A 13,426-nucleotide genomic window follows, 5' to 3' on the forward strand; every position below is an offset into this window, starting at 1 on the left:
TGCTGGTGTATATAAACGTGAATCTTGGAGCTGTGGCAACCATCTTGTGATTTTGAGGTATGGCAGAACAGAAAGATGGGAATAGCTTAGGTCCTCAGTGACATAGTTAAGCTGCAGAAATAGCCTTGAAAGATCTAGATACTAGTAACATAATAGATGTGTGTTCAGTTCAGTCGCTCAGGAGTGTCTGACTCTGCCACCCCATGGACTGCAGCATGCCAGGCTTCCCTGTCAATCACCAACTCCCGATGTCTACTCAAACTCATGTGCATTGAGTTGGTGATGCCATCCAACCATCTCATCTTCTGTTGTCCCTTTCTCCTCCTACCTTCAATCTTTCCCAGCATCAGAGTCTTTTCTGGTGAATCAGTTCTTAGCATCAGGTGGCCAAAATATTGGAGTTTCAGCTTCAGCGTCAGTCCTTCCAATGAATATTCAAATAGATGTGTGTGGGAGGTGTTAAAAAAGAAACATCTGTAATTGTTTCAATACTTTGCAGAATAAACATGTTCATAAGTATACCTAAGGAACTTTTAATAATCTCAATTCAACAAAGCAAGAATTCAAAAATCAGATAAGATGCAACAAGAAATGGAAAGGGAAATTGCAGAGTTATGAAGACAATTCAAGGGTCAAAATAACACTGTCTCTAATAAATTAACATAAAATAGGAAGAAATAAAATGCACACAACTGAAAAAATATCTCTAACACAAAAAAGCCTAATGAATCACTTATAAGAGGAAAAACAAAAATGAAAACAATTAGAATTTAGTCATTGCAGAAAACAAACTTTATCCAACATGAGACTCATTATTATCTCCATAAGAGTGAGCTTAAAAAATTGCAGCAAAGGGAATTTCCCTGGTCATTCAGTGGTTAAGACTGCTCTTCCAATGGAAGGGGCACAGGTTCAATCCCTGGTTGGGGAACTAAGATCCCATATGATGTTCAGTGAGACTAAAAGGAAAAAAAGCAGATAACGAATACATGTATATGTATAACTGATTCACTTTGTTGCACAGCAGAGAGTAACACAACATTGTAAATCAACTATACTTCAACAAAAATTCAAAAAATGAAAAGACCTAAATAGAGGCAACAAAAAATGAAGCAGAAAAAAAAATTAAACTGAATCTGTAAAATAAAGAGCTGATTTGGATCATTCCAGAATGATTTACTTGAGATGAAACATATCAAATTAAATTTAATTTCAAGATTAAAGAATGTTCTTCAAGCATCCACACAGGAAAAATGGGGGCAGAGAATTTGGATTATCCTTTGACTCTTCCACAGCAACATTCATGCCTGAAATATAATAAAATGATCTCTAGAAAATTAAAATGTGAGACAAGAGTACAACACATATAAGGAAGCATATTCACATCCTTGAGCAGAAGGAAACTCAGGAATCACATTACCCAGTAGTACTAACACAAAACTACTTTAAGAAATCCATATATCCATGATATTTAAGTATAGAGAAGATAAAATAAGAGGAGTGGTGATAAACAATGAATACATTTAAATATTTAAATATGGAATTAAATAACTGATATAAAGCATGATCTGAAATAGTGTTCACTAAATATATCTGATGATTATTTCTGGATGATACTATTTTTATATTTTTTTGCTTTCATATTAATATGTTGCTGTGCTTCTTGAATGTTTTTCAAGGAGTGTGATATATTTGCATTTCACAAACAAAATAATCCTTGGTTTAAAAATAGGTTTGTGATATAGCTTAAGTAAATTATCTTTAGGAATTTTAAGAGGGAGTAAACTTAATCCGGGACAAAACTTGTTGGCTTGATTTTTGTCTTTTAAATATTTAGTACCTTGTTCATAATAGTCTTTGTATATCATATTTCATATTCTTATAAACTAGAAGCATAGAATTATTCAGCAGGAAACAGTCTTTAATTTTCTTGGTCTTAAGTTGCATTACTAGTATGGTCTTTCCAAACTTCAAAAAAAATGGAAGAGGAGGGAAAACTTACTGCCTAATTCTGTGAGGCCACTGTTATCCCAATACCAAAAGCAGTTAAATGAGGATTTCCTGGTGGTCCACTGTTTAACACCTTGCACTCTCACTGCTGAGGCAGTAGGTTAAATTCCTGGTCAGGGACCTAAGCTCCTGCAAGCCACATAGCTCAGCCAAAAAAAAGCCAGACCAAGGCATCACAAGGAAAAAGACAGAACAAAACTACAGACCAACATCCTTTGTGAATATAGTCACAAAAAAAAATCCTCAGCAAAATAACAGCTGTATATTTGTACATTTATAAGCCATATCTAGCAACATATAATGGAGAAGGCGATGGCACCCCACTCCAGTACTCTTGTGGAAAAGCCCATGGACGGAGGAACCTGGTAGGCTGCAGTCCATGGGGTCACTGAGAGTCGGACACAACTGAGCGACTTCACTTTCACTTTTCACTTTCATGCATTGGAGAAGGAAATGGCAACCCACTCCAGTGTTCTTGCCTGGAGAATCCCAGGGACAGGGGAGCCTGGTGGGCTGCCGTCTATGGGGTTACACAGAGTCGGACACGACTGAAGTGACTTAGCAGCAGCAGCAGCAACATATAAAAAAGGATATACACCATGGCCAAATGGTACTTATCTCAAGAATGAAAGGTTGGTTTAACATACAAAAATCAAGCAAATAATATACCACATTAATAAAGTTCAAAAAAATCACATGATCATCTCAATATTGCTGATAAAAACATTTAACAAACTAAGAATAGAAGGCAACTTCCTCAATCTGATAAAGGGCATGTGTGAAAACACTACCGCTAACATCATACTTAATGGCAAAAGTTTCAGAGCTTTCCCCTAAGATCAGGAACAAGACAAGGTTGTTTGCTCTTGCCATTCTATTCAACATTGTGCTGGAGAGTCTAGTCAGTGCAATTAGAAAAAAAGAAAAGTCATCCAGATTGGAAAGGAAGAAGTAAAACTACTTCTATTTGTAGATGACATAATCTTGTACATAGGAAATCCCAAGACTCCATTAAAACCATTATAAAACTAATAAATAAATTGAGTCACTGAAGTTACAAAATAGCAGATCAATACACAAATATCAGTTTTATCTAGGTACACCAGCAAATAACCATCAGCAAATAAGATTGAGAAAGCAATACCATTTTAATAGCATCGAACAAGTAAAATATTAAGAAATAATTTTTTAATTATTAAAATTTTGGAAAAAATTAAATAAGACCTAAATAAATGTAAAGACATGGTCACAGATGAGAAAAGTTCACATTATTAAGATGGCAGTATACCCCAAACACGGAGAAGGCAATGGCACCCCACTTCAGTACTCTTGCCTGGAAAATCCCATGGACGGAGGAGCCTGGTGGGCTGGAGTCCATGGGGTCGCTAAGAGTCGGGCATGACTAAGCGACTTCACTTTCACTTTTCACTTTGATGCATTGGAGAAGGAAATGGCAACCCACTCCAGTGTTCTTGCCTGGAGAATCCCAGGGATAGGGGAGCCTGGTGGGCTGCCGTCCATGGGGTTGCACAGAGTTGGACACGACTGAAGCAACTTAGCAGTAGCAGTAGCAGCATACCCAAACTGATCTGCAGATCCAGTGCCATCCCTTTCAAAATATCAGCAGCTTTTTTTTTGATTCTAAAATTCATATGGAATACCAAGGGATTCAGAGTAGCAAAAACAATCTTGAAAAATATCAAAGTTGGAGGACACACAATTCTTGATGTCAAAAATTACTACAAAGCTACAGTAATCAAGACAGTGTGGTAATGGTATGAAGATGACAATATAAATTAATAGAATCAAGTTGACAGTACAGAAATAAACCTTTATATTAATAGTCATTTGATTTCAAAAAGAATACTGAAGCAACTCAATAGGGAAAATAATAATCTTTAAACAAATGTCACTGGGACAACAAGATATCTGTATGCAAAAGAGTGAATTTGTTCCCCTCACGTCACACCGTGTACAAAAATTAACTGAAAATGAATCAAAAAACTAAATGTAAAAGCTTAAACTATAGAACTCCTAGAAGAAAACATGAGTATAAGGTTTTGTTACCTTGCATTAGCAAATGATTTCTTAGCTATGCACCAGATAAAAGATAGATCAGATTTCATTAAAATTAAAAAACCCTTGTTATTCAATGTCAAGAAAGTGAAATAATTAACCACAGAATGGGAGAAGATATTTGCAAATTATATATCAGATAGGGCTTCCCTGGTGGCTCAGCTGGTAAAGCATGTGCCTGAAATGCAGGAGACCTGGGTTCGATCCCTGGCTTGGGAAGATTCCCTGAAGAAGGGAATGGCAAGTCACTCCAGTGTTCTTGCCTGGAGAATTCCATGGACAGAGGAGCCTGGCAGGCTTCAGTGCATAGGGTCGCAAAGAGTTGGACATGACTGAGTGACTAATACACACACATATATCAGATAAGAGACTAATATCCAGGATACATAAAGGAAAGTCTCTTTCAACTAAACAGTAAAAAGGCAATCCAGTTACATGTGGGAAAAGGATTTGAATAGACGTTTCTCCAGAGAAATTATACAAATAGCCAATAAGCCCTTGGAAAGATGTTCAACATCATCAACCATTAGGGAAATGGAAATGCAAACCACAATGAGATATCATTTCAAACCCACTAGAACAGTTAAAATAAAAATGAGGAACTGGGACTTCTCTGGCAGTCCAGAGGTTGAGACTCCATGCCTCCACTGCAGGAGGCACAAGTTTGATCTCTAGTTGGGAAACTAAGATCCTCATATGCTGAGTGATGTGGCCAAAAGAAAAAAAATGAGGAACAAGTGTTGTTGAGGATCTGGAATCAAATCTTATACTTTGCAAATGGTGTTTGTCAGCTTCTCAAAAGGTAATACACAGAATTACCACATGCATGACCCAGTAACTACACTCCTAGGTATATACTCAATAGAATTGAAAACACATGTGGACACAAAAAATTCTACATGATGTTCATAACTGCTTTATTTACAATAGTTGTTAAGTGGAAACAACCCAAATATCTATCAATTGTGAATAGATAAATAAACTGTGATGTATCCATACAATGGAATATTGTTTAGCCATAGAAAGAAATAAAGTACTAATTCATGTTGCAACATGGATGAGTCTTGAGACCTTATGCTAAATGAAAGAAGCCAGACATATAATGTCACATATTACATGATCTTGTTTATATGAAATGTCTAGAATAGGCAAATTCATAGAGACAGAAAATAGACTAGCAGTTGTTAGGGGTTGAGGGGAAGGAAAAACATGGAGTAACTGATGAAAACATTCTGGTATGTTATAGTAGTGATAGTTGCAGAAGTTTGTGAATATACAGCAACCACTGAGTTCCATTCCTGAAAAGGGTGAATTTTATGGCATGTGAATTATATAGCTCATTTTATAAAAGAAAAGAATGAGGGAGTGTAAGAGCCCATGTATTGCCGCTCTTTGGGCTGATCTCTGAGCCAAACCATGTGAACATTAACTGAGAAAGGAAACACTGTAATATTATAACCCCTTCCCACATGGAACATGTCCAAAGAGAAAACTGACAAAGTCAAGAGACTCCAGCAGAGCCAAACACTCTCTGAAGAAGCAAGTTGAGATCTTTTTCTTTATTTTTTGAGAGGTTTCAATAATTTCTATAGGAGATAGACCAAAAACAAAAACAGCAGAAGAGCCAAAACAGCACACTTTTCTTTGCAATCTGCCTCAACTTTTTCTGTTGTCAAGTACTGAGAATCATTCAAGTGACAGTTATGGGACAGCCGATGGTAATGGTATTTACAGGAATCAAAAGATGGGAATCCAGTCATGTGGGAAAGCCTCTGACAACTCAAGAAAGGACAGGAAGCCATGTGGTTGGACAGTGGACAGTTCTTGGTTTGGTTCCCAATATTTACCTTTTCCCCTTTAGCACCCCAATTTCCTTTTCCCCTATTATCTCTTCCACTTCAATTAAAAATTTGGAGCTATTGTTTGAGACTTGGCTTCTAACTCAAGCTAGGCAGGCCCCTGACACAAGCTAGGGCATTGTATATTCCCTCCCTGGAATTTCAATTGCTAGCACAGGGACAAAGAGACTGCAACTATCAATGATCATATTTCCCTTCTGTCTGTATAGCAACATCTTGACCAGACCATTCCTGCCACCAAGATAGCTACTGTCTCTAGGGCTCTCTTGCTTCCTACCAGTTCTCAAGCCTGACTCTCCTACTTCCAGTCAATTTGATTATATCCCTAATGCCTTCTGAATAAATTCCCTTCTGCTTAAGTTAGAGCTGTTTTCTGTAGCTTGCCACAGAAAAACTCACTTATGAATAACTGGAACCATGATAGGGCTAGGTCTCATGGGACTGGGTGGTCATGCATAATCCAAACTGGTTCCTGGGAAACTTCCCTGGTGGCACAGTGGATAAGAATCTGCCTGTCAAGGCAGGGGACACAGGTTCAATCCCTGGTCCAAGAAGATTCCACATACCAAGGAGCAGATAACCCCGTGTACCACAACTACTGAGCCCAAGCTTTAGAGCCCTCGAGACACAACTCCTGAGCCCACGTGCTACAACTACTGAAGCCCAAGCACCTAGAGCCTGTGCTCTACCAACAAGAGAAGCTACCACAATGAAAAGCTGCACATTCCAACGGAGAGTAGCCCCCACTTGCCACAACTAGAAAAAGCCCGCACAAAGCAACAAAGACACAACACAGCCATAAATAAATAAGTAACAACAATTTAAAAAAAACAAACAGCTCTTGGGGCCTCAGCAGTAGAAAGTCAAATACTATCTCTCTAGTGCAACAGGGTCATCTTTTCTCCAGCTCATAGTTCATGTACATTCAAGCTTTCAGTTATTCTCTTCAACACACTCATGGTTCTTGCAAGGGAAGAACCTTTCCTCTACCCTTTTAGGTTCTGTGGCCAGGCCTGAGCATTAAACAGACATAGATTAACAAGAAAAACGTATACAGATTTTGTTTAATATTGTTATGTGCACTTGGAACCTTTAAATGAGAACTGAAGACCCGAAGGAGCGTTAGGACCAAGAGCCTATGTATCTTTAAAAAAAAAAAAAAATTGTGGAGAAATGACAAGACAAAGGAAAAGAGTTTAACCTTGTAGGAGTGGTAAATTGTGGAAGTGACTAGGAAATATCAGGGGAAAGTAGTGGAAGATAAGGGCTTCCCTGGTGACTCAGTGGTAAAGAATCCGCCTGCAATGCAGGAGACTGGAGTTCAATCTCTGTGTCAGGAAGATCCCCTGAAGAAGGGAATGGCAAACCCCTCCAGTATTCCTGCCAGGAGAATCCCATGACAGAGGAGACTGAAGGGCTACTATTCGTGGGTTTGCAAAGAGTCGGACATGACTGAGCAATTAACGCTTTCACTTTAAGGGTGATTGAAGGGGGAAGCACACATTCTCTTCACCCCTCATTCTTGGGGATAAATCCTCCCTTACCTTAGACTCTCCCATAAGGGTCCTCTGAAAATAATGAGCAGTCCATTTTCCAACGTATGAGCAGCTCAGTCTTTTATATTATCACACGTAGGCTTACAACCAGTCAAGCTCATTTTAGATAATTGTGACTTATTTTCAACTCTGATTTCCTATTTTACTTACTTGGACAAAGTCACATATCTTCAGTGATTTTTAGGTGTAGGCTATTCTATTTCCAGACTAAAGAAAAATATTTTTAATATCATTTTCAGGAGATAGTTCTGCTTTAAAAAATACCAATTTATCTTTCTAAACAGGACACTCAGGTTTTCAACATAAGCCCTCTATATTTGTGTATTTTTACTGAATTCCCCAAGGAAAGTTTATAGATACTTGACTCATATTCTTTTTTTTTTTCTTTGTCCTCGGATAGAGGACGTATCAGATATTAAACTGATAAGAACAGATACTACACTTGATCTTAGCCAAAAGGCCGAGAAGCGATCTTGACTCATATTCTTGCGTGCATGCTAAGTCGCTTCAGTCGTGTCTGACTCTTTGTGACCCTATGGACTCTAGCCCACCAGGCTCCTCTGTCTTTGGGGATTCTCCAGGCAAGAATACTGGAATGGGTTGCTATGCCCTTCTCCAGGGGTTCTTCCCGACCCTGGGATCAAACTCACATCTCTTAGGTCTCCTGCATTGGCAGGTGTGTTCTTAACCACTAGCGCCATCTGGGAAGCCCCTGACTCATATTAATATGACTAAAAAGTCATTAAAAAATAATACTTTCCAGAGTATGGAGAGGGTCTCCTCTTAAAAGCAATCTGTTTTTCCAGATTACTCTGTGGCAGAAGGTGCTTGTAGCGTATAAAATGAAAATGTTATTGCATATACATTTTTTGCAGTCTTTAGTAATCAAAGGTTTAGTCTTTAGTAAGCAAACTCTTTCCTCAGTTAAGGCAAAGCATTTCATGTCATTCCACTGTATAGAACGTGAACCAGCCTATGTATAGGTGGTCCTTCTCTCAGGTACTTCAGTTCAGTTCAGTTCAGTTGTCAGTCATGTCTGACTCACTGCGACCCCATGAATTGCAGCACGCCAGGCCTCTCTGTCCATCACCAACTCCTGGAGTTCACTCTAACTCATGTCCATCGAGTCGGTGATGCCATCCAGCCATCTCATCCTTTGTTGTTCCCTTCTCCTCCTGCCGGGGACCAGCCCCAGCTGATCCAGGGTATTCGAAGGAGAGACGGCCTAGGCGACTATTTATATGCTAATTAGAGATATAGAGAACAATAGAATGAGGATAGCTCAGTAGGAAAATTCAGTGGAGAAAAGAAGCTGAGTAGCTTGGTTTACGCGGGAGACCAATAAAACTTCAAGACAAGAAGTTTGCACCACTTACGTAGGCCGCAGGCGCCCTCTTGAATAGCGGAAGGTGTCTCACCCTAGACTCCTTCTCGAGTGGGTCTTAGAAGCCCAGGCATAATTAGTAAGCGTGGTGGGTTCCGCGCTCCAGATGGAGACTCAGCTGGAAGTTAAAGGGAAGAATGACATGGGGAGACCAAGCGCTGGTGAACAAGGCCCGTAGCTTTATTTTTAACAGGGGCTTTTATACCCTAAGTTACACATAGAGGATAATAGGGGATGCAAAGTCAGTTCTTATCAAAAACCAAGGTTTCTTTCCTGCAAATTTATCGTATACAAATGGTTTAGGTGATTTACATCATCTTCTGGCCAGAAGGCCTACTAACATTTTATGACTCTTGACAAGGACTTATCAACAAAGACTTACTTTCTCTAAGAGTAATTATTTTAAGGTTTGGCACCATCTTCCAAAGATAAAATTGCATTCCTATAGGGCGGATGTGTAATGGGTTTACAACAAAGAAAGAATTTATTACCTTAAGGGTCTAAAGTTACTAACACCAAGGCCACTACTTATTTTTTCTATATACCAACTATTAATTAATACACATTCAAGGATACAATTCAGGGGATGTGAAAACTTGGCAACAAGCATTGACTCATCAATGAAATCCTTTACTAGTTTATTCTGACAGTTTTTAACTCTCTGAGAGGCTCTAAGCTATTTGAATATCTTAAGCTTCCCATGCCTCTCGAGGCTGGGAGACTGTAAACAATCGTATGCATAGCTGCAGGAGTCCGGGTAAACTTGTCAGGCGAGTTAGAGAGCCATCAGAGGGGTTTGGATTTAAACACTCCTAATTGCCCAGGAACTTTATTAATTGGAGCTGTAAGTTAACTCTTTGACACAGAGAGAGAGAGATGGTGGTAGGGGACAGCCCCCAGTAAAGTCAGAGGTGAGAGCACAAAGCAATAAAGTAGGCAGACTCTGGTTTTTTGGGGGAAAATGCTCGAGAATATCCGGGGGGACTCCTGAGGCTCGATCCCGCCTTTGCGTATGCCGAGCCTCCTTCCTCATGACCTTTGTCACGAGTGGAATGCCTCACCGGCTCCCCGCATCCTCCTGTCCCCAATCCCTCCCAGCATCAGGGTCTTTTCCAATGAGTCAACTCTTCGCATGAGGAGGCCAAAGTACTGGAGTTTCAGCTTTAGCATCATTCCTTCCAATGAACACCCAGGACTGATCTCCTCTAGGATGGACTGGTTGGACCTCCTTGCAGTCCAAGGGACACTCAAGAGTCTTCTCCAACAGCACAGTTCAAAAGCATCAAGTCTTCGGTGCTCAGCTTTCTTCACAGTCCAACTCTCACATCCATACATGAACACTGGAAAAACCAAAGCCTTGACTAGACAGACCTTTGTTGGCAAAGTAATGTCTCTGCTTTTTAATATGCTGTCTAGGTTGGTCATAACTTTCCTTCCAAGAAGTAAGCATCTTTTAATTTCGTGGCTGCAGTCACCATCTGCAGTGAGTTTGGAGCCCAGAAAAATAAAGTCAGCCACTGTTTCCACTGTTTCCCATCTATTTGCCATGAAGTGATGGGACCAGATGCCATGATCTTAATTTTCTGAATGTTGAACTTTAAGCCAACTTTTTCACTTTCCTCTTTCACTTTCATCAAGAGGCTCTTTCGTTCCTCTTCACTTTCTGCCATAAGGGTGGTATCATCTGCCTATGTGAGGTTATTGATATTTCTCCCGGCAATCTTGATTCCAGCTTGTGCTTTATCCAGTCTGGCATTTTGCATGATGTACTCTGCATATAAGTTAAATAAACAGGGTGACAATATACAGCCCTGATGTACTCCTTTTCCTATTTAGAACCAGTCTGTTGTTCCATGTCCAGTTCTAACTGTTGCTTCTTGACCTGCATACAGATTTCTCAAGAGGCAGGTCAAGTAGTCTGGTAGTTACCTGTTCTCAATCAGCTGTGGCCATGTGGTATGGGGTGAGGTGGTCACATAATATACAACAGTTACTTGGTCAACATGGGCTGTAAATGGGACTGAGAACACAGCAAATATCTTGATGGCTCTTTCAGGTATTCAGTATAATTCAAAGTAAGTCACAACCACAATGAGCTTGGTGCAGACACAGAGAACAACACAGTGTTCTAAGAGTTGTCATGCAGCCTTTCCCTGTCCTCCGTAAACAATGGTGAAGGAAATAACCCAAGTTCCTTGTTGAAGTTTCTGCTTCTGCACAGTGGGTAGCATTGTGCATTTATCACAGGAAGAGAAGGTGTCCAAAGTCCAGTTCACTGCAGTTCAGTCGCTCAGTCATGTCCGACTCTTTGAGACTCCATGAACCACAGCACACCAGGCCTCCCTGTCCATCACCAACTCCTGGAATTTACCCAAACTCATGTCCATTGCGTCAGTGATACCATCTAACCATCTCATCCTCTGTTGTGCCTTCTCCTCCTGCTTTCAATCTTTCCCAACATCAGGGCCTTTTCAAATGAGTCAGCTCTTAACATCAGGTGGCCAAAATTTCAGAGTTTTAGCTTTAACATCAGTCCTTCCAATGAACACCCAGGACTGATTTCCTTTAAGATGGACTGGTTGGATCTCCTTGCAGTCCAAGGGACTCTCAAGAGTCTTCTCTAAAACCACAGTTCAAAAGCATCAATCCTTCTGTGCTCAGCTTTCTTTATAGTCCAACTCTCACATCCATACATGACCACTGGAAAAACCATAGCCTTGACTAGACAGACCTTTGTTGGCAAACTAATGTCTCTGTCTAGGTTGGTCATAACTTTCCTTCCAAGGAGTAAGCGTCTTTTAATTTCGTAGCTGCAGTCACCATCTTCAGTGATTTTGGAGCCCCCCAAAATAAAGTCAGCCACTGTTTCCACTGTTTCCCATCTATTTGCCATGAAGTGATGGGACCTGATGCCATGACCTTAGTTTTCTGAATGTTGAGCTTTAAGTCAACTTTTTCACTCTCTTCTTTCACTTTCAAGAGGCTCTTTAGTTCTTCTTCATTTTCTGCCATAAGGGTGGTGTCATCTGCATATCTGAGGTTATTGAAATTTCTCCCGGCAATCTTGATTCCAGATTGTGCTTCCTCCAGCCCAGCGTTTCTCATGATGTACTCTGCATATAAGTTAAATAAACAGAGTGACAATATATAGCCCTGATGTACTCCTTTTCCTATTTAGAACCAGTCTGTTGTTCCATGTCCAGTTCTAACTATTGCTTCATGACCTGCATACAGATTTCTCAAGAGGCAGGTCAGGTGGTCTGGTATTCCAGTCTCTTTCAGAATTTTCCACCATTTATTGTGATCCACACAATCAAAGGCTTTGGCATAGTCAATAAAGCAGAAATATATGTTTTTCTGGAACTCTCTTGCTTTTTCAACGATCCAGTGAATGTTGGCAATTTGATCTCTGGTTCCTCTCCTTTTTCATGAACTCCTTATTGCCAAATTCAGACTTAAGCTGAAGAAAGTGGGGAAAACCACTAGACCATTCAGGTATCACCTAAATCAAATCCCTTATGATTATACAGTGGAAGTGAGAAATAGATTTAAGGGACTAGATCTGATAGACAGAGTGCCTGATGAACTATGGAATGAGATTCGTGACACTGTACAGGAGACAGGGATCAAGACCATCCCCATGGAAAAGAAATGCAAAAAAGCAAAATGGCTGTCTGAGGAGGCTTTACAAATAGCTGTGAAAAAAAGAGAAGCCAAAAGCAAAGGAAAAAAGGAAAGATATACCCATTTGAATGCAGAGTTCCAAAGAATAGCAAGGTGAGATAAGAAAACCTTCCTCAGCAATCAATGTAAAGAAATAGAGGGAAACAACAGAATGGGAAAGACTAGAGATCTCTTCAAGAAAATTAGAGATACCAAGGGAACATTGCATGCAAAGATGGGCTCAATAAAGGACAGAAATGGTATGGACCTAACAAAAGCAGAAGATATTAAGAAGAGGTGGCAAGAATACACAGAAGAACTGTACAAAAAAATCTTCATGACCCAGATAACCACAATGTGTGATCACTCACCTAGAGCCAGACATCCTGGAATGTGAAGTCAAGTGGGCCTTAGGAAGTATCACTACAAACAAAGCTAGTGGAGGTGATGGAATTCCAGTTGAGCTATTTCAAATCCTGAAAGATGATGCTGTGAAAATGCTGCATTCAATATGTCAGCAAATTTGAAAAACTCAGCAGTGGCCACAGGACTGGAAAAGGTCAGTTTTCATTCCAGTGCCAAAGAAAGGCAATGCCAAAGAAGGCTCCAACAACTGCACAATTGCACTCCCCTTACACAGTAGTAAAGTAATGCTCAAAATTCTCCAAGCCAGGCTTCAGCAATTTGTGAACTGTGAACTTTCAGATGTTCAAGCTGGTTCTAGAAAAGTGTCCAAAAACTGGAACAGAAAAAAGGTCATCAGAGTGAAGGAGCTTTAGAGGTGTTTGATCATTTGTAGAGGTCATGTGACTAGTTTTTGAGCACTAAAATACATCCCTTTATTTGGTCTTTGGGTTTCCTTTGTGCAGTCCAAGAAG

At 39.9% G+C, this 13,426-nt stretch overlaps 1 non-coding gene and 1 pseudogene across 1 annotated transcript; one reads left to right on the forward strand and one right to left on the reverse strand.

Annotated features, from left to right (window-relative positions):
- The first annotated feature begins 4,233 nt into the window (after window positions 1-4,233).
- TRNAF-GAA (transfer RNA phenylalanine (anticodon GAA)) lies at window positions 4,234-4,305 on the forward strand. The gene has a single exon. It is a non-coding gene; the product is annotated as a tRNA-Phe (tRNA).
- Window positions 4,306-7,792: 3,487 nt separating this feature from the next.
- LOC133227200 (U2 spliceosomal RNA) lies at window positions 7,793-7,973 on the reverse strand (annotated as a pseudogene).
- Window positions 7,974-13,426: the final 5,453 nt, after the last annotated feature.

The sequence above is a fragment of the Bos javanicus genome, chromosome 15 (assembly GCF_032452875.1).
Source record: "Bos javanicus breed banteng chromosome 15, ARS-OSU_banteng_1.0, whole genome shotgun sequence".
NCBI classification, from domain to species: domain Eukaryota; kingdom Metazoa; phylum Chordata; class Mammalia; order Artiodactyla; family Bovidae; genus Bos; species Bos javanicus.